This window comes from Agelaius tricolor, unplaced genomic scaffold, assembly GCF_023055355.1.
Source record: "Agelaius tricolor isolate 1412-34295 unplaced genomic scaffold, bAgeTri1.0.p SCAF_8, whole genome shotgun sequence".
Taxonomy (NCBI): Eukaryota; Metazoa; Chordata; class Aves; order Passeriformes; family Icteridae; genus Agelaius; species Agelaius tricolor.
Genome location: NW_027269268.1, coordinates 29,150,083 through 29,177,193, shown reverse-complemented (window position 1 = coordinate 29,177,193; position 27,111 = coordinate 29,150,083).

Here is a 27,111-nt window from a genome sequence, read left to right as displayed (position 1 = left end):
GAAAGGAGGCATATTATTTCACCAGCTGTCTTCTAAAGAAACTAGTTAAGAAAAATAAGTCTGCTGCCAAGAAAGAACTTTGTTCCCAAGAACTTACTGAAAGCCTAACTAACAGACTCTATAACTGATGCCTACAGAGTATTTCAATTACAATATTAAAACATTCAGGCATTGTGCAGAGGAGGAATACATTTATTATTATTATGCATGACATCAGAAGTTTAAGTTGATATCATGTAGAGAGCCTTTTAATGAGTTTATTACTTCTTCACATATCCACAGAGTACAGAATTTTGAAAATTAATCTGAGTAACGTTTTCAAAACTTGAAGCTATAGCTGAAAAGTCTTTTGGTAGTCAAGATGAACAAACATGTTTTAGAAATAAAATATTTAGAAATATTTAGAAATGCCACTAGGCATCTAATGTCAAATGTACACAGGGACAAACTGAGGTTAGGAGGTTACTTCTAAGGTTTTCTAACTCCTTCTATTCCTTCACTGTACAATTTTACACATAAATATGAACCTTAGGAGATAGAAGGTCTTGGGAGTTAGAAAAAAAAGTGGTTTAGCTTCCAGTGATGCAGAAATTCAATGAAGTTTGGTTTCAGAATTCATGAATTGGAGAGGAAACTGTACTGAATTCTGATGCTCTTTAAGGATTCTTCTTCCTATTAGTTCCCATTACCTTTAGTGTTCTGTGACTCGTGTTCCTGTCTTCAAGGTCTTCAAGATATCTACCTTCTTTGGTTCTTCCTTTTGATGCCTCCAACTCTGTCATTTGAGGAAGAGATAAGATTCAGAGACACTGACTACATATGCCCACTTTTTAGTCATCAAGTGGTTAATATGGCTCCTGATCATCTTTCTTTCCATGTAATTTCCTTCCATCTTCTTCCATATTATTAATGCTTTCCAAAAGCTGTTCTATTCCTTCACTTTCTTTCCCATTACAATATTTTTTTCCTCTATCTATTTAAATTTAATAATCTAGATTGCTTTTTTTCATTCCTTGAAATCAGCCTTTTCATCCCAGTCATCTTCTAATTTCTTTTAGAAATCAATACAGTCTATCCGTAATGCCTCTTAGTCATTTGTATGTGCTTCAGCTCATTATTCATGTTCCTACCTTCTTACTTTCTTGTTATAGTTTGCCTAGCTAACCTCAAATTCCTAGTCTGCTCACTGGAATATATTTCTCTTTACTGTTTCCTTCACATCTTTAATCAACCACTTTCCTTACAACTCAGATCTTTTCTCCCAATGTTCAAACAACTTAAAGAAGATCTTTTAATGGGATAGGATTTTTTTTCCTTGCACCTTAAAAAGTGTATGGGAGTTTTGTTACTGCTTGTTGAACTTGTCAGAGTAATCTGAAAAACTTTACAAATGGAGGCAACCTTCTAAGTTTTTCAGTAATGAAAGAAATGTAGCATATGTCCTACTGAGAGCTCACACATTGGGCCAAATAGAAAACCTAGACATCCTCCCCCAGAAACTTAATTCCCATAGTCTGCTCTCTTTCTGACTTAAAAGTGTCCCTCCCTTCCTGCTAAATAGCAGTGGTCCCATGCCACTGGAGATATTTACAATAAGGCAAATGTATTACGGTAAAACTGACTTATTTATTGCCAGCAGTAAAAGATCTTGTAGAGGTCAAAGAATGCTGTTAACATTGAACTTAAACATCTGATGGTTTCAGTGCTCCCCAACTCAATTAAATTTTATAGAAATGAACTAAACTTCACACAGAAAATATTTAGTAAGCAACCTAGTGCAAAGCCTCAGACACAAAATTGATGCAGCATAACAAAATGGATTTTATGGAAAAATGTACTTGGTGTCATATAAAACTTAAAATCAGACAATCACAAAATTTTTATAAGACTAGTTGTCAGGAATGCTTTTTAATTACATTGCCACACAAATAAAATATGTACATATGCAGCATAAGATTCATAAACATGCTAACCTTAATCATTTAACTAATCATATGCTGCTGGAAAGCCTAGAGAGAAACAATAGTGTGCTGATTACAGTCAGGCCATTTATTAAAGTGCTAGTGGGGTTCAATAACACCCTTCCAATAAAACAATTTAATAGAAATCAAATATGTATATTATTATCCTGCCCAAGACTTCTGCCCAAATGGTCTTGTACATGTCACAGCAGTGCTCTGTTAACAATGAATTAAGTAAGTATATGTGATTGTCAGGCAACCATAAGATTCCCAGAATTCGTGGGAAACAATCTTATCCTACAAGGATTATACACTCAGAAGGAAGTGAATGCCTTGATTTGTTTCTCTGTGCATTCTGAGATTAACTTGAGCAAAATGTAACTCAAAATATGCATCAAAGCAGTTCTGTAATTTCTCTTCTTCTCACTGAAATGTACAAAACCAATAATAGAAGATGCATTCTACCAGTAAAGTAATTTAAAAAAATTATTTTGAAATCTAGTTATTGTGGGTACTGAGGAGGTAAGATGTTTTGGTGCTAGTTTCTTGTTGCCTAGGTAAGTGTTCTGACCATTACCTTGTTAGCTAAAATTTCCTTCTGAGGCCAATTTACACTATAAGAAATGCATGTCTACAGTTTCATTGGAGACAGATCAGGCATCCCCAGAAATTCCACCTTCTTACTGGGTCCCAGATGGGATTAAGTGGGATAAAAATGTCTATATGTTCAGTCCCTATGTTATTGTGGACTACATTTTTGGACACAGATTTTAGATGTCAAAATCCTTTTACAGACACAGCCCTTGACATATTGTTATATGTGATTGAAATCAACCACAGATGGTAATCCAACAGCTAAATAAATTGTGGTCCTAATCTAAAATAACCAGACTGAATGACTAGGAAGCTTTCCTGCAGATTTCTGTGGATAGAGCTGTCTGAAGGGTTTTGTTGTTGGTGCCAAGTGCTTTTAATTGTTCATTACCAAATGAAAGCTGCTAGTTAATATTTCTTTAGCTCTTCAGTAGGTCTTTAAGGTTCAAATTATTTTGCATTGTAGTTCATTGCATATAACTATATTCCTCACGTGGCAAGTTAAAATTCATAAACAATCTGCCTAGTTTCTTTCAAACAGTGACTAACACTGCTTTTATATATATATATATGTCTGAGAAACACCATACTAATAAGTACAACATTCATTAAATATTGAAAAACATCTTTTTAACAGAAATCAAGTGAATATTAGGTTTTCTGAGTCCTCCATAATTCTGAAGCATTTCCTTCCATTCTTCACTCTTTTAAATGTGTTAATGCCCTTCACAATGCTATGGATTAATCTATGTCTAATAGTCCCAAAAATTTAGACTGTATGTATTAAAGCAGTTCAGTAAGTTTTTGATTATTTTCTCTGTTTTGTTTATTCTGGTGTTAAGCATAAGCAATAATTTTCAAAAAGCTTTTATGATTTTAGATGCATGTATTTCTTTGGTACCAACTCAAATGATTTTCCCTGGGCATGAATCCAGTCTTTGGAGATGATTCAGCTTACGTCCAGAAACCAAAACAATCACAGTCAGATTCAAATTCTGGAAAAATCCTGGATTATTCAGACATGTCCAACTAATGCAAGATTATTGCAGCTGTAGTAGATGTGAACATTTGATCAGAAACCATGAGACTGAAAGGTGAATACCAAAATGCTTGGTTTTCAAGGCCAGATTGGGTGGTGCTCTGAGCAACCTGGTCTAGTTGAAAATGTCCCGGCTCACAGCAGGAATGTTGGAACTAGGTGGTCTTAAAAGTCCCCTCCCAACCCAAATCATTCTATGATTCTATCATACTTCCAAAATGAATATGCCTAGAAAGATTTTACTTTTTGTCCTTCCCACTCTGGTTAGTGATGTATAGAAAGAATTTTTCATAAACTACATATTCTTGATACGTTGTGCAAGTTTGGCTAAGGTTTCATTTCTGTGATTGTCTGTGTGATTAGAGCAGCATCACGCAGCTCCCTGGGATGTGAACCCAGTCTGAGAGGGCCCTGGTCAGGCAGGGCAGGGATGGGGGGAGTGAGGGGCTCACCCTGCTGCAGTGCCAGTGATGCCACTGATGGACATGGAGGGGGACAGAAGGGGAAGAAGGTCTCTGTGGTACCCTCGGGACCCTGGTAGCAAGTAGGGAAAGACAGAGGTGGTCACATGCACCCAAATTTACTAGTAATTCCCAGCATCTCTTTACAATAACGGGTTATCACTGAAGGGGTATCAGGGACAGACAAAGGTGATACAGAGACTCCATCATCAGAAGACATGAAAAAGCACTTTATTATTAGAAATCCACAGTTCTTATAGAAACAATGGTGGACCTAAGACCTGATTGGCCTTTAGGAATCTTCTCTCACCTATTGGTCAAGAAGAGACAATTCCTTCTTGTAAACTTCTTTGACAAACAGAGATTGCCTGCCAGATGCAGAGATTGAGATAATAATTATTTTAATTCTTTCTCTGAGCTTTCTCACAGCTTCCCAGGAAAATCTTGGGAGAGCTATGTTTCTCTCTGTTGAGAGATTACCACATCAAGTTACCTGAATTACCTGAAGCTCCATGATGACATCTCATCTTTGCACTTTTTGGTGCTCTTTTATCATGTTTCTCACTACAGTCTAGTGAGAGATACTGGATTTATTACTCCCAGTGAGAGCTAGGTTTACTAATCCCCTTTAATAGTATTATAAGCATTTTTTCTCTTATTCTATTTGGGATTCCTATTCAGGGATACCTTCCTAGAACTTACCCAAAATGGTTTTCAGTGAGCCTAAAGTGAGTATTTCTTTTTAGTATTGCTTTTAGTCACTTTTAATACTGAAATAGTGGGGTTTGTTGTTTATTACCTCTATAATACCTGAGAAACTGACTTGCCACATATTTGCTAGTCATTAATTCATCTCCTTTCTTTGCTAGCTACTTAAGAAGTTTTGACTGAAAGACTCTAAAGTTTTGCTAGCAAAGCTTAGGTAATTTTTTGTTACTGAGTTTGTATGTATATTAAAAGAGTGGGTATCATAATCTAACTACAGGTGGTAGCAAAAATACAGAGTTATAAATCAGATTAGGCTGGGTTTTTTGTGTTTTGTATTTCAATTTAAACTTGTTGAGGTAGTCTCTGTTCATAGATTAGGATTTGTTGAATAAATAGTCATGAATCACTGGCTCTGGCATCAAGTTTAATAGAGCTGGACTGGCACTGAAAACCATGACCTACCCTGCTTTTCAAAATAAACTTCCAGTAGATCCTTGCTAGTGTTTCTCTGTTTCCTCCAATGTCAGGATGAATTAGTCAAGATGCGATATTCTGAATCCCATGTAAGCTTCAAAACTGGGTCAAAAGCAAGCTGGCTCAGGCACAGATCTATGTTGGGCTGCAGTAGATGCACTTCTAGTCGCACTCCAGCTAATCAGCCAGGAGATAACACAGGTATCTCGCAGAGGAGTCAGCCATGCAAGCTGACTGTCAAACGAGTTGGCTTGCATCAGTGGAGTAATAACTGCTATAACCACACAGCAAAAGCAAGTTCAGTTAAGCTTCCATTGTCCGAGATGTAAAAGAGCTCAAAATAATTCTGTTGCCCCTCTGTTCAACTTTTGTTGGAGTATAAGTATTGTTCAATCCGTTACTTCAGAGCAATGTACTTAACATTCCCATGATGAATTTAGATGACATGACCCAGGGATTGGGGGGGGTGAACACACATATACACACATGGACACAGCTCCCTGTTCCCTGATAGCTCCAACATTCTGATTGAGGCTGGCTTTAAGCTCTTCTGCTGGATTTCTTTCCACCATAATGCTGCTTCTCTGTTCAGATTGAATACCTCTAATTTAGTGTCATTTTAAATTAAATATTCTCTCTTTGCTGTTCAAGCATGTGAATCTTGCAGAACTCTAACAGGTTGTCTGCTCTCTTTAAGACTTTTCTACCTGCCTCAGTACTAAAGAAAAAAATGTACACTTACGGAGTTGCTATGACACTGGTTAAAATTTTCATCTCATGTTTTTTATATATCCTCTGTAACTTCTCAACAACAAAATCAGAATTCTGACTTCTACATGTTGGATAGATGATTTTGGCTTACTGATATATTTAAAACTCTATTTTATATCCTAAAGAATATTATCCAGTTTAAGTAACTTTATTTTTAAAATATGATATTTATAAACCATCAAAGAGCTGTTTCTCAGCAAATACTCTTTTTATATGATGTCTTAGTATGCCAAATTCAAACAATGAATACATGGGGTTTTTTCTTGTAACTTAGTGATTCAACAATGAATGGTTTCATATCAAGTTTGTTGTATATATTCTTACGTGTTTTAAGTGAAAGAACCACAGAATTGTTTAGGTTGGAAGAGACCATCAAGATCATAGAGTCCAACAATAAACACAGCATTGCCAAGTCCACCAAAAAACCATGTTCCTAAGCACCATGTCTACATGTATTTTAAACACCTCTTAAAATAGGACGAGAAGTAGGAATTGGGGATCTACAGTTGAATAACCTTCTGTAATGAAACAACTGGTTTGGTCAGGGCAGACCAGTGGATATTGTCTATCTTGACTTCATAAGGCTTTTGACACTGTGTACCTTAAAATCAGAGAAGTAAACAATTGCTTAGAATGCTTTAGAAATAGGTAATCTTTGGAGTCTCTTCCAACTCCCATGTCATGGGCAGGGACATCTTCCACTGGATCAGTGGATCTCTAAGAGAGAGCTGAGATTCTTCAGCCTGGAGAAGAGGAGGCTCAGGAGAAACTCAGCAATACATAAACATATCTGAAGAGAACTAATCTCTTTTCAGGAGTGTCCAGTCACAGGACAAAGGCAACAAGGACAGACAGGAACACAGATTTGGTCTGCATGTCAGGAAGCAGAAGGTGCCTGCACACATTGGCACAGATTGCCCATAAAAGTTGTGGAGTCTCCATTGTTGGAGACGTTCAAAAGGTGCCCTGCGCAACCTGTTCTAGGTGGTCCTGCTTGAGCGGGAGGTTTGGACCGAGTGACCTCCAAAGGCCCCTTCCAACCTCATCTGTTCTGTGATTCACTAAGCCACATGTAGGGCATTTCTGGTGGACTGTAAGAGGAGCTGCTTGTGGTTCACTGAATCACGCTAATTTTTATAAACCCTATTCAGTTTTCATGAACTGGAATTTTCCAGCCAGATTTGTTGATGAACTAAGATTTGAGGAAGCTTTAACGTCACTGATGCCATGAAAATAGTTTCTTTGGCTATTCTGAATATACTGTGTGAACTCTTGACGACTTGGAGGTTTGCAAGCCAGACATAGAGATATAACATAGAGACAAAATGAGTAAGTTGTAGTAAACCTGTCAAATGTCTTCTAGGAAATTCTAACATAAACAAAGTTTTATCAGAAACAATTTGTGTATTTAAAAAAAAAAGTTTCAATATTTCACAGACTCCTTTAATTTCATATAATGAAAAGACAGCATATTCCCAGTAGTGTTTCCTGCTGAGTGCCTTTCAAGAACTGGAAACCTTCCCTCAGTACTTTTTATTTTCAGAAATAACCTCCCTGATTTAGACATATGTTACTACTAAAGTAATCGCATCTTGTTCCACATCTCTTCTATAAATTTACAGAAAAGGTCTCAAATTTTTTGAGTATAGCAAAACAAGAAGTTTTCTGCTGTGTTGGAAAATGAGCACAGTAACATTCTCTGGACAACATGTAACCAAGTGAAGCAACAGCTGGATGAAGAGGCAAGCTATGGCCTCCTGTTGAATGGAAAGAATTTAAATCAGAATTTGTAAAATACAGTGCAGTATTGGACCAGCTCATAGGAACAAGAGAAAGCCAAATAAAAGCCAAAAAATGTAAATTTTCACGTATTTCTGGAAGACAATATCTTGATTTTACAACTTTCCCATAAGAAATTATTTCCTCCGATCCAATTTGACCCATATGCATATGGTTCAGTGCTAGTGAAAGCCTGCCAAATGTTACTTCTAATGAGAAAAGTTGGGAATACAATTCTTGCTACAACTGCAGATTGCAGAAACAGAAAGCGAATCTTAGCATAAGCCAGGAACAAAGAAACATAACACTGTAGGAAAACAATATTCCATAATTATTCTAAATTTTTATCCAGTCATCCTGTGCTGTGAAAAAGATTACAGCAACAATGAGAACCTTCCAAATGTAGATGATTGTCACTGCATGTTCTGTCCTACAAAATGTACTGTAAAATATATTGTAACTGACATTTTGAGGCAGATTCAAAATGTAGCAAATAATTTTAGCTATGTTAAAAGCAGAAAATAATTCTTAAGTTTCAAAGAAATTATAGAGATCCAAAGTAAAAACTGATTTTCATGCAATTTTTTACAAAGTTTGCATTTCCGGTAAATAGATTTTTTTTTTTTTCTGGCTGCACAGCTTCACTATCTAGTCAATAGTTTGAGACATTACATAAACACATTTCTCAGGTTTTGATATGGTAGCAGAACTATCCAATTGCATAGGAATTTGTAAGTCAGAAGGAGTCATCATAGAGGAACAAATATTATACTAGAATAGATTAATTTTGGTTGGTAACTCAGTCACTTCACAGTTCTGCTCATTTAGGGCTAAAAGATCATAATAATTTGCTACCATCTTTCCTTTAGTTTGTGAGACTGCTTTACAGATGCGGAAAAAACAGGTATGAATAGAAGCTGGTGTAAATGTAAAGAGCATAGATAGAAATAATTTATCATTTATATGGCAAACACCTGCCAGTTTACACAAGCTACGGCTATGCTTTTGAACTCCATCAGAAGTGAGATTCATCCGTTCCTTATGCAGGACTCATTCTGATGAAAGCAACTTAATTAATTTAGAATAAGAAACCTTCTCTCCAGGACATGATATCTAGTAGATAAAGCTGTGTGATATATATGTAATAGAAAGGTGGTAGAGCCAATGGTAGTCAGGGTAGGAAAGGTACATGAAAAGCTGTGTACATGTATTTATTTATTTATATCGATAATTTATATATTTTGATGGTTAAAGATATAGGTATCAGGTGGATGCCTAGAAACATCAAAACTTAGCTTGTTTGCAAACCAGATTTTATTCTGTTAATAGAAATTTGAAAATATGAAGCAATAAGTTTTTTATTTATGATGAAAGAGAGCATTCTTCTGATAATCATATGAAGTCATAGCTCTTTTTACTGCATCTTTAATGATTTTCTAAATCTTCTTAAATGTGATATAAACTATAAAACCTCTTTTTTTAAATGGTGGACTAATTTTTCAAAATAGCTTATTTTTTATTGATAAATATTTTCTTTCCTTTGAAATATTGTCAACTTTTAGAAGGATAAACTACAGTGTTTACTTTCTGTAGAGAATACTTTATGAAAATACTGAGATTTGAGTCTATGTCTGAGGCAGACCTTCTTATTTTTATTTAGAGATAAACTTAGATTTAGATTTAATACAGTATGATAGTTTCTGGGCAACTGAGAAAGATCATAACAATCTTAAATCACCATTCTGAGTTATCTGAAGCAGCGCTGTATTTACCTTATTCATTGGCACAAGCTGTGTTATTTTATTCTTTGGCCATTCTATTTGACATGTCAAAACTAGATATATCTATTTTCTTTATGACCACCCTACAATGCAAACTTGCAGTAATAGAAATTAATTTCCTCCTGTGGCCAAGCTATCTGATTTATCGTTTCTTGAAGTGAAGCTGTACTTCTGGATTACGTAATTTAGGATCTCCATGTGACACAAAGGAGTGGCTCACAACAAAGGTGTCATATAAGCAATGCCCTAGCAAAATATCTGTACCATGATAAACTTCAACCATTTTGGTAACTTTAAGAATTCCCCTGAGAAAATTTGAGCCTTTAAATAGAAGGGTGACTTGAACCACGACCATAAATCCAACTGTTATCATAAACTACTAAAATCTTATGCTGTTTCACAGAAAGATACAACTTTTCATAACAAATAGAAGAATATAATAATTGTTCATTATTTTTATTTCATAATAAATGAATAAATTTAAATTTTATTTCTTTCACACATGCTGTATAGCTGAAGGCTAGTGATTCATACTCTAATATAAGCAGTTTACAACCAAATTTTTTCATTCTGGAAAACTGCAACACAATTTCATAAAAGGAGTAATGTACTGTAGTTTGTTCCATGGTATCATTATAAGACAAAAATCAGAAATGTTCTTTCTATACCTTGGGGTAAAAAGTAAATGTGACAACAAACACAGAGCAAACAAGTAACAGAGTTAAATCAAGATAGATAGTTAATAATGAAAAAAAATTAGTGTCATTTATTCAATATTTGTTTCATATTTGTTATTAGTTTCTCCCTTTTAATTAATATTCATATTCTAAATATTCTCAAAAATAGGTTACTGAGGTAGCTTGATACAAATCTAAAAAATTAAACCCAAACCTGAGTTTAATTAACTGACTTAAGAGTCAGTTTTTTGCAATTTGCATTAATTGATCAAGTCACAAACAAATTGTTCTAAAACCCCTGGGTGTACATATTTACAAACACTGGTCATTCAGTGTCAGTTCACTCTAATCTGCCCCAAGGCATCTGTTAACAAGAACCTGGGTTGCCCTCGCTTTCTGGGGCGGGTTGTAGCAAGGATAAGTCTTATTTATATGACCTTTTGGGGAGCTTAAGTCTTGTTAGGAACCCTTTCTGTCTATTAGCTTGAATAGGCACAGTAAAACATTAGCTCCTTAAGGAGTTGCAGAAGTGGACTAAAGTGGTTTGAGGTCTGGTGACTTGAGTTCTAACACTTTTCTTACTGAGACAGCCACAGTGTCACTTGACATGGGTCAAAGAAAGGAGAAAACCTGTTGACAGTCTGTCATTGCAAATTGTCACATTTTGTATTGTGTTTACCTCTTTGACCTCAAAACACTTCTTTGTTGCCTTCAAGGGGCACACTGCAACCACCTCCTGACCAGTATTTGGGGGTTTTCAGACATTATATTTTAGAGAGACATTGTGATCATTACTGTTTTGTGAAACTGCTTTGTGAAACTACTTTGGGGTTATTTAATGAAATAGAAATAGAAGTAATAGAAATTAATAGTGTATTTCTCTTGGAAGGGACATACAATGATCATCTTGTCCAACAGCCTGAATGTTGAAGGGCAGACAAGAATTTAAAACATGATTTTAAGGGCATTGTCTAGATGCCTCTCATAGGTTCTTGTCTCCTTAACTTTCAGCTTTTAAAACCCCAACTCTTTGAAACCCCAAATTCAATTAATGTAATAATTTGGAATCCTCAATCTTTTAAAGGCTTTTTATTTTATAATTTTAATATAAACCTAGATGCATGTATCAAAAAATAGGTTCAGTTTATTATGATTTACCCACTAAAGCTAAATAGGAAAAGTTCCTATGTATTTCAGTGACAGCAATAGTAAGCTTAACTTTTTATTTTTCTTGGGTTTTGCACAAGTTGGATTCAAGTAGAGTTTAAATCATGACAGATGTTTTGAAACAGACTGCAGGAGCTATGAGCAATATAATTAGAACTTTAAATTTTGTGTTTCTAAGATGTTTCTAATTAGAAAACATGCTCTTCCAATTTTCAGAAATTAATTTGTTAATAAAGGAATACTTTGAATGCACTGTGCATAAGAAATTACCATCCTGACTATTTATGTCATGTGTACATGTAGTAAACTGCTACAGAAGGGAAAACTGCATGGAAAAATTTACTTTACTTTGTCCTAATGATAGTTTGAAGGATCCAGATTTTATTAAAATATTTTAAATGGGTGTGTGACCTATGAAATTTTATATTCCATCTCTTTATTTTTATTTCATATATAGGTTTCATAAACACTCATGTAATTTTTATGTTGTATAATGTTATTTTTATAACTTACATAAAATTTTAGTTGCCCTGGGTAATTCTCATCACAAGCAGTTTCTCAGAATACCTACTAAAATGGATAAAGCGATATTTTCAATAATGTTTGTATGAGAAAGATCATAGGAAAGTAAAATTAACCTTTTGTGAAAGCTATATAAATAATCTATTTACACTGGAGAAAATGTTCTTTTATTGTCATATTCTTATAAATATGGGCCAACTTTTTTCTAAAAATTATTGTCCTCTGAACTAATCTTCAAAATGTATATGTCTGGGTTTTTTATAGTAGATTTGATTTTGGTCTGCAGGAGAGTGTGTAATCTAAAAGTTTGTCTCTTGTTAATAATTGACATTGCTTTTCTCATTTTCAACTGAGGCTATAATAGAGAAATAGGAAATCTAAATCTATTTTAAAACTTTATCAAAATAAGTATACTGTAAGCTAAGCTAAAATTTTTCTGCTTTGGAAAGATAATCCAACTGCAAATAGCAGTTGGTTTTAGAATTCCCATATGCCTACTTATGCTACTGAATCAGACAGCCTTTTCTGACCATTAAAATTCTATATGATGTAGCTAAATCCAGTAATTTATTCAAGTGTAATGAAAATAAGATATACATTTTATATAAAATATACATAAAATTATTCTTAATAATGAGCTTTGAAATTCATTCTGACTGAGATGGAGAAAGCAGAAGGGAGTGGACATCAAGTCTTTGTCTAATAGACTAGTGTGGTTCAGATTTCTGCAATGGCTTTTCACTGATTTTTACCAGCTGAAGTGCTGGCTTGCCCACTGAGTTTTCAGAATCACAGCTGGCTTATTGAAATAATTTTTTTCTCACCATTCATCCACTCTTAGCTCTATTGTGCTTACACTATTTTGAAGTTCAGTTTAGCTTTTTCAAATTTCAGTTTTCAGTTTAGATTTCACACCAAATAAATGCAAAATCCATCATGGCAAGAAAAACTCTGATAATAAATGCCATTAAGTTGGTTCACCATGATGAAATAAACAATGTGTCATAAGTATGCATATGAAGCTGTCCTGTTGAAGGAACAATGTGCCAAAAGAATGCAAGTGGGCAATGTCCACAGAGGCCACTCAATTTTTGTTATTTAGAATACACATATGACATTCTGTAATGTCACAGTGGTTATAGGAGATTAGAAATCAGTTGCAATATCACAGAATAAAAATTATTTTTATGCAAAATTACATGAAAAAATCAGCTTCTGAATCTTTGTGGTATGCATATGTTTATGTTCACATTATATATTATTAATTGGATATTTTGAAACCTGTGGGAGATCTGCCTCTAACTTGAATGATGCCAGAGTTTCACCCCAGTGTCAAAGATTTGTGAGAATGCCTTTAAATATCTTTCTGTGCCAGAATGAAATGCCTTGGAGGATTTGATGGGTTTAAAAGATTCATGGAGTTTGTTCAAGAATGATTAAGTGACTTTGCTAAATAAATACTATTCATTTATGTTTGGCAAGGTAATCTCATTCATACCCTCAGGCTAATGAAAGCTGAGTTAAGAATACATAGAGCACTTACACGCACAGTGTAAAGGGATTTGAGGGTCATTGGCATCTATTTGAACATTAAAATATCTGTGCCCAGGACAAATTGTTTCATTAACCTTCTCATTCCCTAATTCACAGATTAGTTATCATGTTGTTATCTTACTTACTCTTTCCTTCTGGCTAAAACTATGATGTCAGCCCCACCACATTCATAAGACAAGTTTTCTTTTCATGCTCTAGATTGCTTTCATTGATGCTGGCAGTACCTTTTAAGCCACCCTCTTATTCAGATTTCTTACAGAATATCCTCTTTCTAGTCAGTTTCTACTGAATACTGTTCAATATTGATTAAAAAAAACATTGGAGAAATAACTGGACTAGTATAACTGCTATAATAAATAGTGACATAATCAGAGAGAAAAGTGATAGAGCAAAATAAAAGGAGGTAGAGGAAGAAAGGAGAAAAGAGTGCTCAGATGGCAGCAAATAGATACATTTACAGATTCATAGGAAAAAAAACAATGAAAGGTGGAAAAAAAGAAGGACCTCTTCTTATGAAAGAAGGACCTAGAAGCTAGAGAATGTGAAGACAAAATCAGCTGAAAACACCAAGCAAAGACAAACTCAAGTATGAGCAAATTATGCAGAACTGATCTATTTTTGAAGATTAAACAAAAAAGGGAGAGGAAAAGGAAACTGAGCAGAGCAGTTCTCAGATTGCACAAACATCAGCTTCTGGGCCACTGAACTTAAAATTTATATGAAGTGGAGACTAGCAAGTAAACAAAAAGTTTGTTGCTGTAAACTAATTCATTTTTTCACATAAAAGGGAAATTAAAAATTAAATTTATTGCAAAGAGTTTTGGAAAGCTTTGAAATTTGAGTGAAGATGGTAAAAAGGGTGATGAAATTCTATATATATAAAGGCAGTACACATTCAAAAAACCAAAAGGGTTATTCACTCTCAGGCCAAAAAATTGAAGCTATGAGAGAGAATTGTATGAAAACATCAGATCACCACTCAGGAGCAATCCCAAAAACATAATCAAAAGTCAGATATTAGGCAGAAGGGACAACATTATTATATGCTCCAATACAAGATCAGGGGATATTATTGATGAAATTGTCAGGCAACAAGTCATTTTTTCATGTATCATTTGAAAGGCCAAAATTTTGTGGAGGTTCAAAAAGAAAAGAGATACATTAATGAAAGAATATATATTAATTGAATAGGAAATCTGATATATTAGCTTTGAATCTTCAGTTTCAGTTGTGTGATGAGGTCTTCTAGTAGAGTCATTCTTCAAGGACTGAAGTGTCATGGATTCTGCTCAGATACTGTGCTGAAGACCAGTCAGAAGTTCTTTATTATATTTACCTTATTTATTTTTTTTTCTACCCTATCCAAAAGGTCAGTCAGGAGGGAAGGAAATTAAATGCCTCTCTGACACTTCTGATGTTTGAACTTTGTAGTTTAAATATGATGTAGGCACACAGTTTGTGGTCATTGGGAGTGGGGCTGTGGCCGAGCCTCATCCCCAATGGGCTGCAGCTGTGAGCAGCAGGTGAGCAGCATTGACAGCAATGAGCCATGGAGTGCCCAGGGGCACTGACCAACCACCAAAGGGAGCAGAGGGCACACAGGTCAATGCATCAACGTGAGGGTATAAAAGGCTGGGCTGAAGAACAAGAAGGGCAGACACTTGCAGCCTTCTGATGTGATGTGGTGTTACTGTGTATGGGCAGATGCCTGAAGCCCTCTGATGTGGTGTTGCTCTGTATGGGGGAATGCTTAAAGCCTTCTGAAATTATGTGGTGATGCTTGGTGCATTGTAGCTGTCTCAACTGTGAGATATGCTGTGATAATATGAGACAAAAATGCAGTTGCACACAGGTAAGCTAAAATTTGATATGCATTATCAAAATACTCTAAATTGTATTTCACTTGGTACAAAGCTTATTTTAGCTAATGAGCTTTTGGCTAAGTTAGAGACCAAGTTAAAGTATTTTTCAGCTCTTTATCTTATAGTGCTTTTCAGTTGTTAAAGAAGTTATGTGGATACTCCTGGTTTTTTTCTTTTTCATATACTTTGTCAGGCTCCCAGAATTTCACTCTCACATTCTGTATATGATAGAACAATCCCCAAGGGAGCTAGTCTTGTATCCTATTAGTGACTTTTGCTCAAAATTGATTCACAGTGGTGCGAAATATGGTCTGTTTCTAAATATTTCTGATATGAATGCTCTTGAAACTACTCCTTGTTACTTCAGCTGCTTAAGACATTCCATTTAAGTAAAAAAGCCTGTCTTTGTCCTCAGTGCAAGTGCAGCTTATTGGCATGAATTGTCTCCAAAACTGTTTGGGAACATGTTAATATTTTTCCTCTAAGAAAATGTCATTTTGGCAAAAATAAAGCCTTTTTGGAAGAACATTTCTGTTGGAAAAGTGTTTCTTAGATCCAGACAGCAATTTCTAGCCAAATCTGTGGAAAAAAAATCCATCTTACACTTCCTAGTTGCCCGTAAGACTCTAGTCAGCTTGGTGAAACTCTGGATTTCTGCATTGCGTTAAACACCACAAACATGGGGAAGTGATCCAAGCAGTGTCAGATACATTCTCCATAGGTGTGCTCTACCATGTAGATCTTCAGAAGGAACTGTTAACAGCACTGCAAGTGATATGAGCCCTTCAGCATATAAATATGAAAATATACATTGACAGAATCAGTAAATTATGGCTTAAGCTTGTTGGAAAAGTTTTGGAAAAGAGATCAAAACTTCGGCTTGCTGAAGGAAATAGCTAGATCCTCATGGAATTTCTGTTTCGTATTTGGTAGAAAGTGTAGCTGCCTTCTTTCCTCTAAACATTGGATTGCTAGTAAGACTATCTTTGATTTACTATGGTTTGCTCTTGTAAAGTAATTTATTCAAAAATTGTCTGAGTGCTTTCTACATAAGTGCAGTGCTTTCTACATAAAGAAGAATGGGAATAGAGGAACTTAAATGACACCTCTTATCAATCTGTACAGTAGTATGTATTCACAAGAATACTTTGAAATGTATTTATTATTAACAAAATAAAAAATCAGGCTTTCAACAGCTCGAGGTTTCCATTCTGTAAAAATACTTTAGGAAGTAATTTTGCTGTTTCCAAAATCTATTTTCCATCAGAAATGAATGCTAAGCAAAATATTAAATTTAGCCTATTTCTAAAAATAATATTAGAATAACCTGAAATTTTCATACTAGAAGAAACTGATTTTTCCCCCAGTAGGTAATTCATGCTTTTTTCTTTGCAAACTTCACTTTCAAAACATGAAAAATAGTTTGGATACCTGTATCAGCACAGTGTTTCATGTCATGAGATTCAATAGGTTAATGAATTTCAACCAACTGCTTGGACAGAACTAGTCTAGGTATAGCAGTAGGGTAGCAGTTGTTCTTCTGTAACTTTTTGATCTTCTTTTTTTATCCTTTCTTTATTGAATTGTAGTCTGTGAACCTTCAGTTTTTAAAAGATGTCCTAATGATTACTTAGCCCATTATGAGCACCTATGTTCATAATTTCTAGGTTGATTATTATCTTAACTTTCTATGGTAAACAGAAATGTTCAGTTTGGCCTTGATCCTGATTCTTATATTTTGCCTAATATTCTCATGATATGCAAAATTATATAGGGGAAGTTTTCATATAGCCCTTAATGTTTCTGTCTTGCTTGAATTAGAGTATTTCTACAAAAAAAATCATTTATTCTGGAAGTGTTTATGCCAGTTAAAACAAAATACACAGCTGCTGTGGCAAGCAAACCTATTTTCATAGAACTTGGAATCTACAGATCTTCTCAGATAGAATATTAATTTCAGTGTTTCTGTTTAGCTTCGCTACTTCTGCTAGGGGACTCTTCTCCTAGTGCAAAGGATCAGCAATAAAGTATAAAATTGTGATTGGTTTCAGTTTGTGCAAAGTGAGACAAAACTGAAACAGATCTCTGATCAGCGTTTTAGTTACTAGGCAGTTGGGGTTTATTTTGTAAGCTTTAATCAGTCAGAGCCAAGCAGGTGATCAGTATAAATAATAAGCCCTCCTGTGTGGATGTTGCTTCTACTGGCATTCTTACCAAGGTCTGTGTTGAAATTTGTCCTTGAAATATCTCTACTTCCAACAGCCAGATCATAATTTAGAAATCATAGACTTACATAATTATCAGAATGGTAGATAGCACTTGGCAGCGTGAAAGAATGGATTACTGATATTTTCCAAAGGGAAGTAGAAAAAGAATGCATAACTATGTGAACTCTTCCATATAAAATACATTGGAAAAAAATTGTTGACACAGCAACAATTTTCCATTGACGGGAAGGAAAGATGAGGATGAGAAACATATGCAGTAAAAGATACAAGACTTAGAGTAGGCACAAGAGAAATGTAAAAATGGCCAGTATATTTCACACAACTAATCAGGAAAATTGCCAGGTTAATATTTCTTTCCCTCTTTGTCCTTTAATGAAATCTTATTTGTTTTTGAGGGAAAACAGCTTTGTAAAACAGTTTCACGTCCAGAGAGAAACAAAGCCAAGGGTGAATACAAAGCTTTAGACATGAAGTACAGATGAAGGAAGGTTCTGTTTTAGAAATTCCAGCCAACATCCTTCTCGCCAACCTTTTCCCTTCAGTCTTACTCTGACTTTCCTGTTGTCTGGAAAGAAAAGCAACTTTTTTGTTTCCTCTTTCTGTTCATATTGAGTCATACTGTTACCAAGCATCTGTTGCAGAAGTGAGGCACAGTTCTAATATTGAGAGATGTTTCTAACTTGCTAGATAGTATTGCCTTCAGTAAAGCTGTGGAATCAGTGGCTTTATGCCTTAAGGCTCATCTTGATGAAGTTTGTGAAACTTGAGTTTTAAATCTATTGTGTCATTTCAGTGCACTTGCTAGTAAATAAGACCATGCATTCTCAGACTTGATAATACAAGATAACTAATAAATGGGACAAGTTTATGGTAATTTAAGGCATATTCAGTATTTAAAATATCTGTATTAAAATGAGAATTAATGTTTTCCCACTGAAGAAGTTATTTAATGACTGTTATTTTTGGAAAGAAATGAAAAGAAGCTACTTATGTCTCTGCCTAACTACATTTTGCACAAAACAAGAGGGTCTGTCAATGAAGTTGTTAAAGCTATTGTTGAAGCACTGGTCTGGGATTCAGCATATAGACTATTTATCCATAGCTCAGATGACCTCTGATCCTCTAACTGTTACGAATTCCATTCTAATTCTTCCTAGACTATAATCAATGGTATACATTTGGCTTGCCTAGTTAATGGCTGCAGTGTTTGCATGGGATTTTAAAAACCAAATGTTGCAGTGCCCGCAGCTCAAAAATGCAATGTGTCTATGTAATCTGTAATGTAGATTGTCTATTTTATGAAAGGGAATTAATATCTGCTTCAAAGATATATTAGAAGAGTGAATACAATGAAGAAATTTCCAGACATTTACTAACATTGGATTCATACATAAACCTGACCTGTAAAGGTTGTTTTAAAATTGCTTTAGGAAAATTGGCACAAGACAGAATCTATAAATAAGCAAGTGCAAAGAGAGGTTAGGTTAAAGAGTTTGGTAGCTGTATTGAACAGACTCAAGTCCATTTTTTTTTTGTAGTTACTTAACTGGAGACTACAAAAGTGCATATATGTACATACAGTTTCATTTATAGTTTTCTGATTTACTTGGTGAGGGGTTGCATTGGAAGGGTCAATGGATGCCTGGAAGGGGTTGCATTTTAGGTCAATGGTGCTAGTGATATGTTAATCTGACCAAAACTGCAGTGCTATTATTGTTAAAATAATAAGTTGTAAACTGCTGAGCTCCTCCAGACTCTACTTGTTGGTTTTTTTCTTACTGTTGAAAAACCTCAAGAAAATTTCCAGAAACCAAGAATTCATAAACCTGTGATCAAGGGTTGCAAAGTGTAATGGTAGTGCTGGAACATGAATAAGACAGAAATAGAAGTTACATAAACAACACAGCTGACCTCTTTTTATCAGAGTTTACTAGAACGAATACTGTGCCTGAGAAAAGAACAGATAAAGTCAAAATATGACCAAAATAAAACTGCCATGTTTCAGTTAGAAGATACCTGGAGATAGACCTATGGTTGGATTTTCACTCAGGTTCCTCAAAAGTACTTTAGTGATAAAACAGACCACTTTAAGCACTTAAGTACCCATTTAGGCTGCACTGATATCACAAACTGCCACCTTTCTCCAAATCCCAGTACATTCTCTCTGTATTTCAGTTTCTGTCTATGAATTTGTGTTCACATCAGTTCTTATTCCTGCCTGCTATTATCTTAGTTGATGTTCAGTCCTAAAGGAAGACTCCTAGCCTAAGCTCAGTAGACTAATTTCTGAAGGCATGTTCTGACCACATGTAAAAAAACAGATTAGAATAAAATTGCTCCGAGTATTGATAACAGTTTTTACTTTCAGCCATGTTGTAAGTTTTACAGTAAAAGGACTTTCTGTGGGTAAAGGACCTCAGATGAAGTTCCTTTGTCAAATTAGGCAAAGTATGGATTTGAAGCTATGTCCTGAGCATTTAATCTGGTCCATTTGTTACACAAGAGCTGTATATTTCTGCTTGTGCCCTGTTTTGGGTTCCCCTTCTGCCTATACAAACAAAAACAAGTTAAACTGGAATCTATCACCTTACTTCCATAAAAGGAATGTATGGTTTAGGCTTGCATTATACTTCTTGGTTAGTTCATGATACATTTTTTGATCCTTCTTAATGCATATAATTAGATAAAATGTAGCAGTTACTGATTTCACTAGGTAATAGCTGCATCAAAATTAGTGGACAGCTGTATAAGTATTTCAGAGCAACTTTAAATTGAAATATTAAGATTCATATGTCTGCTTTGAAAATCAAATATCTTAGACCAAGCTTAAGGATAGACATGGTGAATCAGTAAGAGAATGTGAGAGGATCGAGCAAGCGAGATGAACATAAATACTGATTCAAAGCCATTAGCTCATTCCTTATAGGACCAGAACTGAAATTAGAATCAGCTTTAAGCTGTGTTTTGGTAGATGCCTCTCTTGAAAAGATAATGACCATATTTTCAAAAACTACTAATTTTTAAATAAGTTTGTATAAAATGTTATGGGAGTGAATTGGGTACATAAACAGAGATGTCTGCTGCCTGACACTATTCTTGTCCTTGTCTATAAGGGGGCTCCCCAATTAGCCATAGCCTCAATGTCAAATCTTCTCACCTTTGATAACAATTTAATAATTTGACTTTAATTATGGGCCCATTTTTCCTTTAATTACCTCAGTGTTCTTTCTCTCTCCATATGCCACTCCCTCAATCTGGAAATATTTCTCTTTGATGCTCTCTCAGCTGTGATAGTTTAATATCAATTTGGAAATTTTAAACATTGTTTTCTAGAAATTGCACAAGCTATTAATCTATTCCATCCATACCTTCTACATTTCAATTTTTATTTTCCTGAGCAGGAACAGTTTTGTTTGTTATTTCTCTGTCCAGTGTATTCCATAATGAAGCCTTTGTTTGTAAATAGATATTTTTGCCGTTGGCAGACTAATAAATACCCAAGCCATGCACCCATAGTTCTGTCACTATGGGAGACAGAATAATTTCATTAAGCATCTCCTGGAGCTGTTCTAAACTAGGATTCTGTGGGGAGGAGAAAATGGCAGCTGACACCATTTGCCTGGCATGAACCTTAGTTTTAATCCACCGAAATTACACTTCCATAAATTCAATCTGCATGACCGTCTTTCTATCTAATGTCTTTCCTTTTCAAGTCACCCATCTTTCTTCAGGAGGGGACAAGTGCCAACAAAACAAACAGCTTTGCAGAGCAGCTCACAGACAATACTATTTATAGTGATCTTTTCTGGACTTTACCAGTATTCACTGGAGATAGGAAATATCTGGAGAGAAACTTGATGTGAAAGGTTTTTCTGTTAGGATAGAATTTTGGCTAACATAGCTCCCAAACTCTGTAAGGGAAGATCCTGAAACACTGCCTGAAGTACTGAAAAAAACTGGCTTTGCATTTATTACTGAGACAGAAATAAAAAATTTAATTAAAAATGTCATGCTGAGTAAATAACTGAAGTACTTAATATTTTTGTTATTAACTTCTATGTAATTTCTGGTATTGTTCCATTCTAACAACATGCAGACTGAAGTTCAGTATGTCTGCATTTCCCAGCTGATAACTGAATTCCATGCTGGTGTACTGGTAAGAGTCAGATATGGATGTGACAGGAAATTATGTAGATGTCCTTGAGAAGATCTTATTTTAGAAACAACTGGTGCTTTAGAAGGAGCATGGAAACAGGCTAGGCTATAGGAAAAGGCTCTTGTTTTGTTTAAAATCACTAAATAGTCAGATATTCAGACATGCTAAGCAGATGTGTTTTAAAACAGCAGTATCAACTTTAAAACAATTCTAATGCCTGGATCCTGCAAGTGATTCTTGAAGTAGAATGAAAGAGCCATCTTTTAATGGAAAAATGCAAACATGCATTTGCATTGCCTAATGGAGGACAGTATGAAGGGTGAATGAGGCACATGGAGTCTAATAAGTTACTAAATCTGGAATTCAGAGGAACATTTTTTTTAAGGCACTTGTTGGCTGTTTCATTAACATCAGGACATAGTTTCTGCCTTACTTATAGTTTGTTATTGTGTCAGATACAAGCCTTGTTGCATCACTTGTCACATATTACACTGTTTTAGAGACCATGGATATAATGTTTTAACATTCTGTGACAAGTTTCAATGATTCAGTAATATTTGCTAGAGATAAATACAAAAATCATTTTCTGTCCAGTTTTTATTACTAATCCACTAATACTGGAGATATGTTGGCTAATCCAAGCAGCTCTGTTTCAGATTCAGATACTCTTGGAAAAGGAATTATTTTCAATTTTTAGCTTAGTATTATGGTCTCTAAACTGAATCTTTTCCAGGGAAAACAGTCATTGATTAGCAGAATGACTGAAAAACACACCTACACATGGCTGTTCTCTGATTCTCTCTTTAGTGAGTCAGGGCAAAACAGCATTTTAGGTCCAGCAAAATATGTTGACATCAAAATATCTCTGCAAAGCATTTTACAGTAAATACATTTCATTAGTTGAGGTTATCAGCTATTTACTTTGGGTTTTATCCACAAAATCTCTCCGTTAGTATTTGAAAAAGCAAATTGGCTACTGCAAAATGCTGCCAAAGACTACTTATTGCAGAAGTTGGTTTGAAGTTAAAGGCAGGAAATGAGATAAAAAAACCCTTTGAAACATGCCAAGTGCGAACACAAGTTTTATTTTTGAAATTTGTACTTCAAACCCTCATGTAAAATGAAGCAAATGAGAAAAAAAAATGAAACCACAATTTTTAAAGACGTAACTTCCAAATAGAATTGTGTTTTCATTTTCTCAACTAGAAATAATGTGAGTTGTTCCATGAGAAATAGTCCAACAATAGTTACTTTGTTTAGGCTTTTATTGGTCTTTTCAATAAAATAAATATTTTTAGAAAACAAATTATTTTAATATAATCCAGAAATATAACATATTTTTAAAAAATCTGTTTGAAGAGGCAACAGTTGGTTTTTTTCTAATTCAACTTCTCTACCCCAAAGTTAAAAATGTGTGAAATACAAGTAATGTTGTTATCTGTCAAAAGAAATTCCCTGGTGTTCAAAAAAAACCCAAACTGCAACTAATTGCACAGGCTTTGGGCCATTGCTAGACCTTGACTTTAACATTTATATGAAGTGGACTTTGAGCAAAATGACAGAAATTCCACCCTAATGATGTGCAAACTTGGTCAGACACAAAATTATAAGAACAGTGGTGGAGCTGACCTAGAAGTCCTAGGAAGTTTTTTTCTGTCTCTAATTTTGGGGACCTTCTGCTAAGAGATGAGATTTTTTTTTTTTCTGGCTCTAAGAAAAGTGAGTGAGATCTCTGGAAGCCAACATTTTTTTTATTTTTTTGGTAAATAGATATTATTACAAAATATCTGGTCCATTAACACTGTAATTCCTAGTTTAGGATTTTTGTGTAGTTATTTGGAGTATCTTTATCTAAAATAATTATTGAAGCACATCAGAGCTTCCTTATTTCTGTCTTTTTCTCCCCATTTCAGTATTCAGTAAGTACAGCAGTTAACTTAGAGATAATCCCCTTTGCATTGGATCTCATATATGCAGTATTCAAAAATCACTTCTACATTTATTCTTTTGTTATAGAATGACTTCATTGTGCTTCAATGTTTAGAAACCCAGTATTCATAACCTCTACTCTGTGCGCTCCCTGAAATTTGGAAAGCTTGTGACATTTTTCACCCAAGGAAACTCCCATACCTATGGAATGTGCCTTCACATTTTTGCTAATCACAATAAGCAAATAAAAGCGGGGAAAGCAAACCCAAAACTTAAAAAAAATAAATAGGCAAATAAAAGATTATACTTTATGGCAAGTCAGGTTTTCCTTTTCCTGACTGAGTTGTCTGTACTTAGGTGAATAGTAGTATTAAATATCCTATTATACTCTATTATGTACATACATACACTATGTATCTAAAATATAGAGCATATAGATTATTGTTGTAGGCAGCTGTATATCCATAATTAACAGGCACATTTTGATATTTTCCTATAATAATCTACCAGTAGATACCCATCATATTGTGCTAAGTAATACCAGGCCTAAATTTATTATATTTCTTGCAGAAAAGCAGCATGTAGCAAGTAATGTGAAAATCAATAAGCAGCAAAAAACCCCAATCTGGTGTCACAATAAAATGAGAAAAAAAATAGTTTTAGTCCTTAATTTTTACAATTTCAACTGATTTCAGTAAGGACCATGAACTACAGTACAGAAAAACACTCCAGCCTATTTCCTGAGATAACAGTAATGTAAACAGACACATATATACAGCCTTGGGAAAAAAAGTAAATGCCAATTTCCCACTGAATGCCTGGCAAGAACTGCCAGCAGCAGTGTCACTAAGCCTTTCAAAATGTACAGCTATCAAAACATGTCCAAACCATCCCCAAAATACTGTAACCTTAAGAATTTTCAGTGATGGATTACAAATCTAGAATTAGGTTCTCAGTCTCCACTGGTTAATAGTAGAAGTTGAAAAATGAACTGAATTGGGCTGTTGGATTAAAAAAAAGCATACTTAGGCATCAATTTTGAAATGTACATGTTTATACACATTGATGTTTTCATATTGTATCAAAAACAGAACTGTGAACTTTCATCTCTTTCAACAGCTACCTTAAAGTGAGATACTATATGATGGTAGAAATATTCTAATGTTTGTTCAAAGAGAACTTGTTTTCCCAGCAGTAGCAGGCATCTTGTTTCTAGGGAAAGATGATTTTTCAGACCATCTTGTCCAATCCCCTCATTCCATGAGGCAAAATAAAGACATATTCATTACTTTCAAGACTTTGTGGTTCACTCTTGAAATTTTTAGAAGAGTTGAATTGTCTGAATTTGGTATTGCTGTTCTATGGATTACACAAACCTGTTTTATGTGATAAGTATTGTGCATTAAAAGAAAATAAATGCTCTTTTAAAACACTGACACTGTTAAAATTAACTGCACTATGCTAAATATATCACAAGATATAAAATTTAATCTGAAGTTTCCTAGGCACTTTAAAATCTCTACAGACTTTAATCTAAAAATAATCTTTATGTGAAATGTTATTTTCAGGAATTAATTAGGTATAGAATTAAGTTCATGTAGTTTTTCACATGAAAGAATACTTTTCTGTCAGATTAAGTGCATTATAGTCACCTTGGAATGCCTAACACATAGGAAATTATTCCTTATATCTAAGTTTTCTGATAGATGTGTCACAGAAGAGTCATAATTTAGGGCAATAATTTGGGATGTTGTTTTATATTAGGATTTGGATTAAATCTTTGGATTTAGTGAAGTGAGAGTTATGAATAGTGTAAAATCCACGGCTCTATCATTTAGCTTTTTCTCATGCTCTTTGCATATTTTGTTGTCACATACTAGTTACATAAATAACAAAGTAGTTCCAGCAGAGTGTTCAGGATTTATCAGTACAGTTAGTTGTTAAATTTAAGTAATAATTCTAAACACATACATCAAGAAAAATTCTGGGTTTTTTTTGTAAAAAAATATTGCTATGTTTGTCTTTTAAGGAAATACTTTATCAAAAATTATGAGTACACAGTTTTCATTGCACATGAAAATACTTAGTTTACATGTAACTTGTCGCTCTATGTAAATTAGGTTATTTCAGTTTTAAAAGTTCTCTTTAACATCAGATCACACACTCTTGATAGCTAAAAAAAAGTGTGTACTTGCTCCTGTTTTTACCAAGGTACCTTGGACTGGGTCATTGTCTTACAGTTATAATTATAACAAAATTATTCCACCTTTTACTTAATGAGAATCAGCCTTCCCAGGAGAATTCCCTTAGGTGGCAGACATCTTGTTTGTCTAGAGAAAGCTAATTCTTCACATCATTTTGCCAAATCTAGTCCTTTCATGGGTCATAAGGAGACAAACTGTCAAATTTTATAAATAAACTTCTGGATTACTTCTAGCTTCTGACTAAAAGCCAAAAGGCAATGGACTCAGACATTAAAATGTTCTGAGAGAAAAAATTAGTAGATACAGGAAGTAATTAGAGTGTCTTGATAAATTTCAGTATCTGCAAAAATACCAACCTGAACAGGCAGGATGTTTTCCAAGGGTAAATTATTAAAGAACTTGAGTCTTCAATAAAATCAGTCGAGTCACTTTTCTACATTTATCAAATCTATTCAGCAAATTTGTTTACTGAGCCTGACATCTTTTATTTTACATGCATATTATAGATGTCATGTCAAGTATGAAGTGGACAACCTCTTGTAAATAACATGAGAGAAATGATAAATCAGCTCTTTAAACAGACTGAGGTTTCTAAACAGGCCAGTGGATAATTATGTGGGATATGCATCACATAATTAATGTGAAACTCACAGATTTGGCATGCTAACAGTCACAGTATCAAAAATACCCATTTTGCTTTCAGAAAAGTAATAATTTGGATAAATTTTGTCCAGATTCAGAGTCTGAGAAAATGTCCACAAATATTAACAAAATCTGTTGACTTAACTGTTTGTCTATCAAGTTGCTAAGTTAGTTTGCATCTACAGTATTAAAAATGAAGTTTGAAGTGCAATTTTACCCCATGAAATATTAGATTTGCTTTGTTCATCACCATGTGCATGGCTAAAATAGCAGAAGCTGCTTGATTTCCTCCAAGAAAATTCTCATTGTTGGGGAGTAAAAAATATACATACTGAAAGTAATTTTACTGAATATGTAGTATGTGTGCTGAAATGGAATCACTGAAATTCTGTGCATTCTTCCCCACTCAACACAGCAGCTGGGTTTGAAGCAGTAATAAAACATTTTGGTGTTCCCTCCACTACAAAATGTTTTTTAGCTGGAATGATGTAGTGATGTTAAACCAGGCCAGATAATGTTTCTAAGAAACAGTGATTCTTTCTTAGAATAAGAAGAGCTCATATTTTCAGCACTAGAATTTAAGAGAATAATTTTCAGGAAAT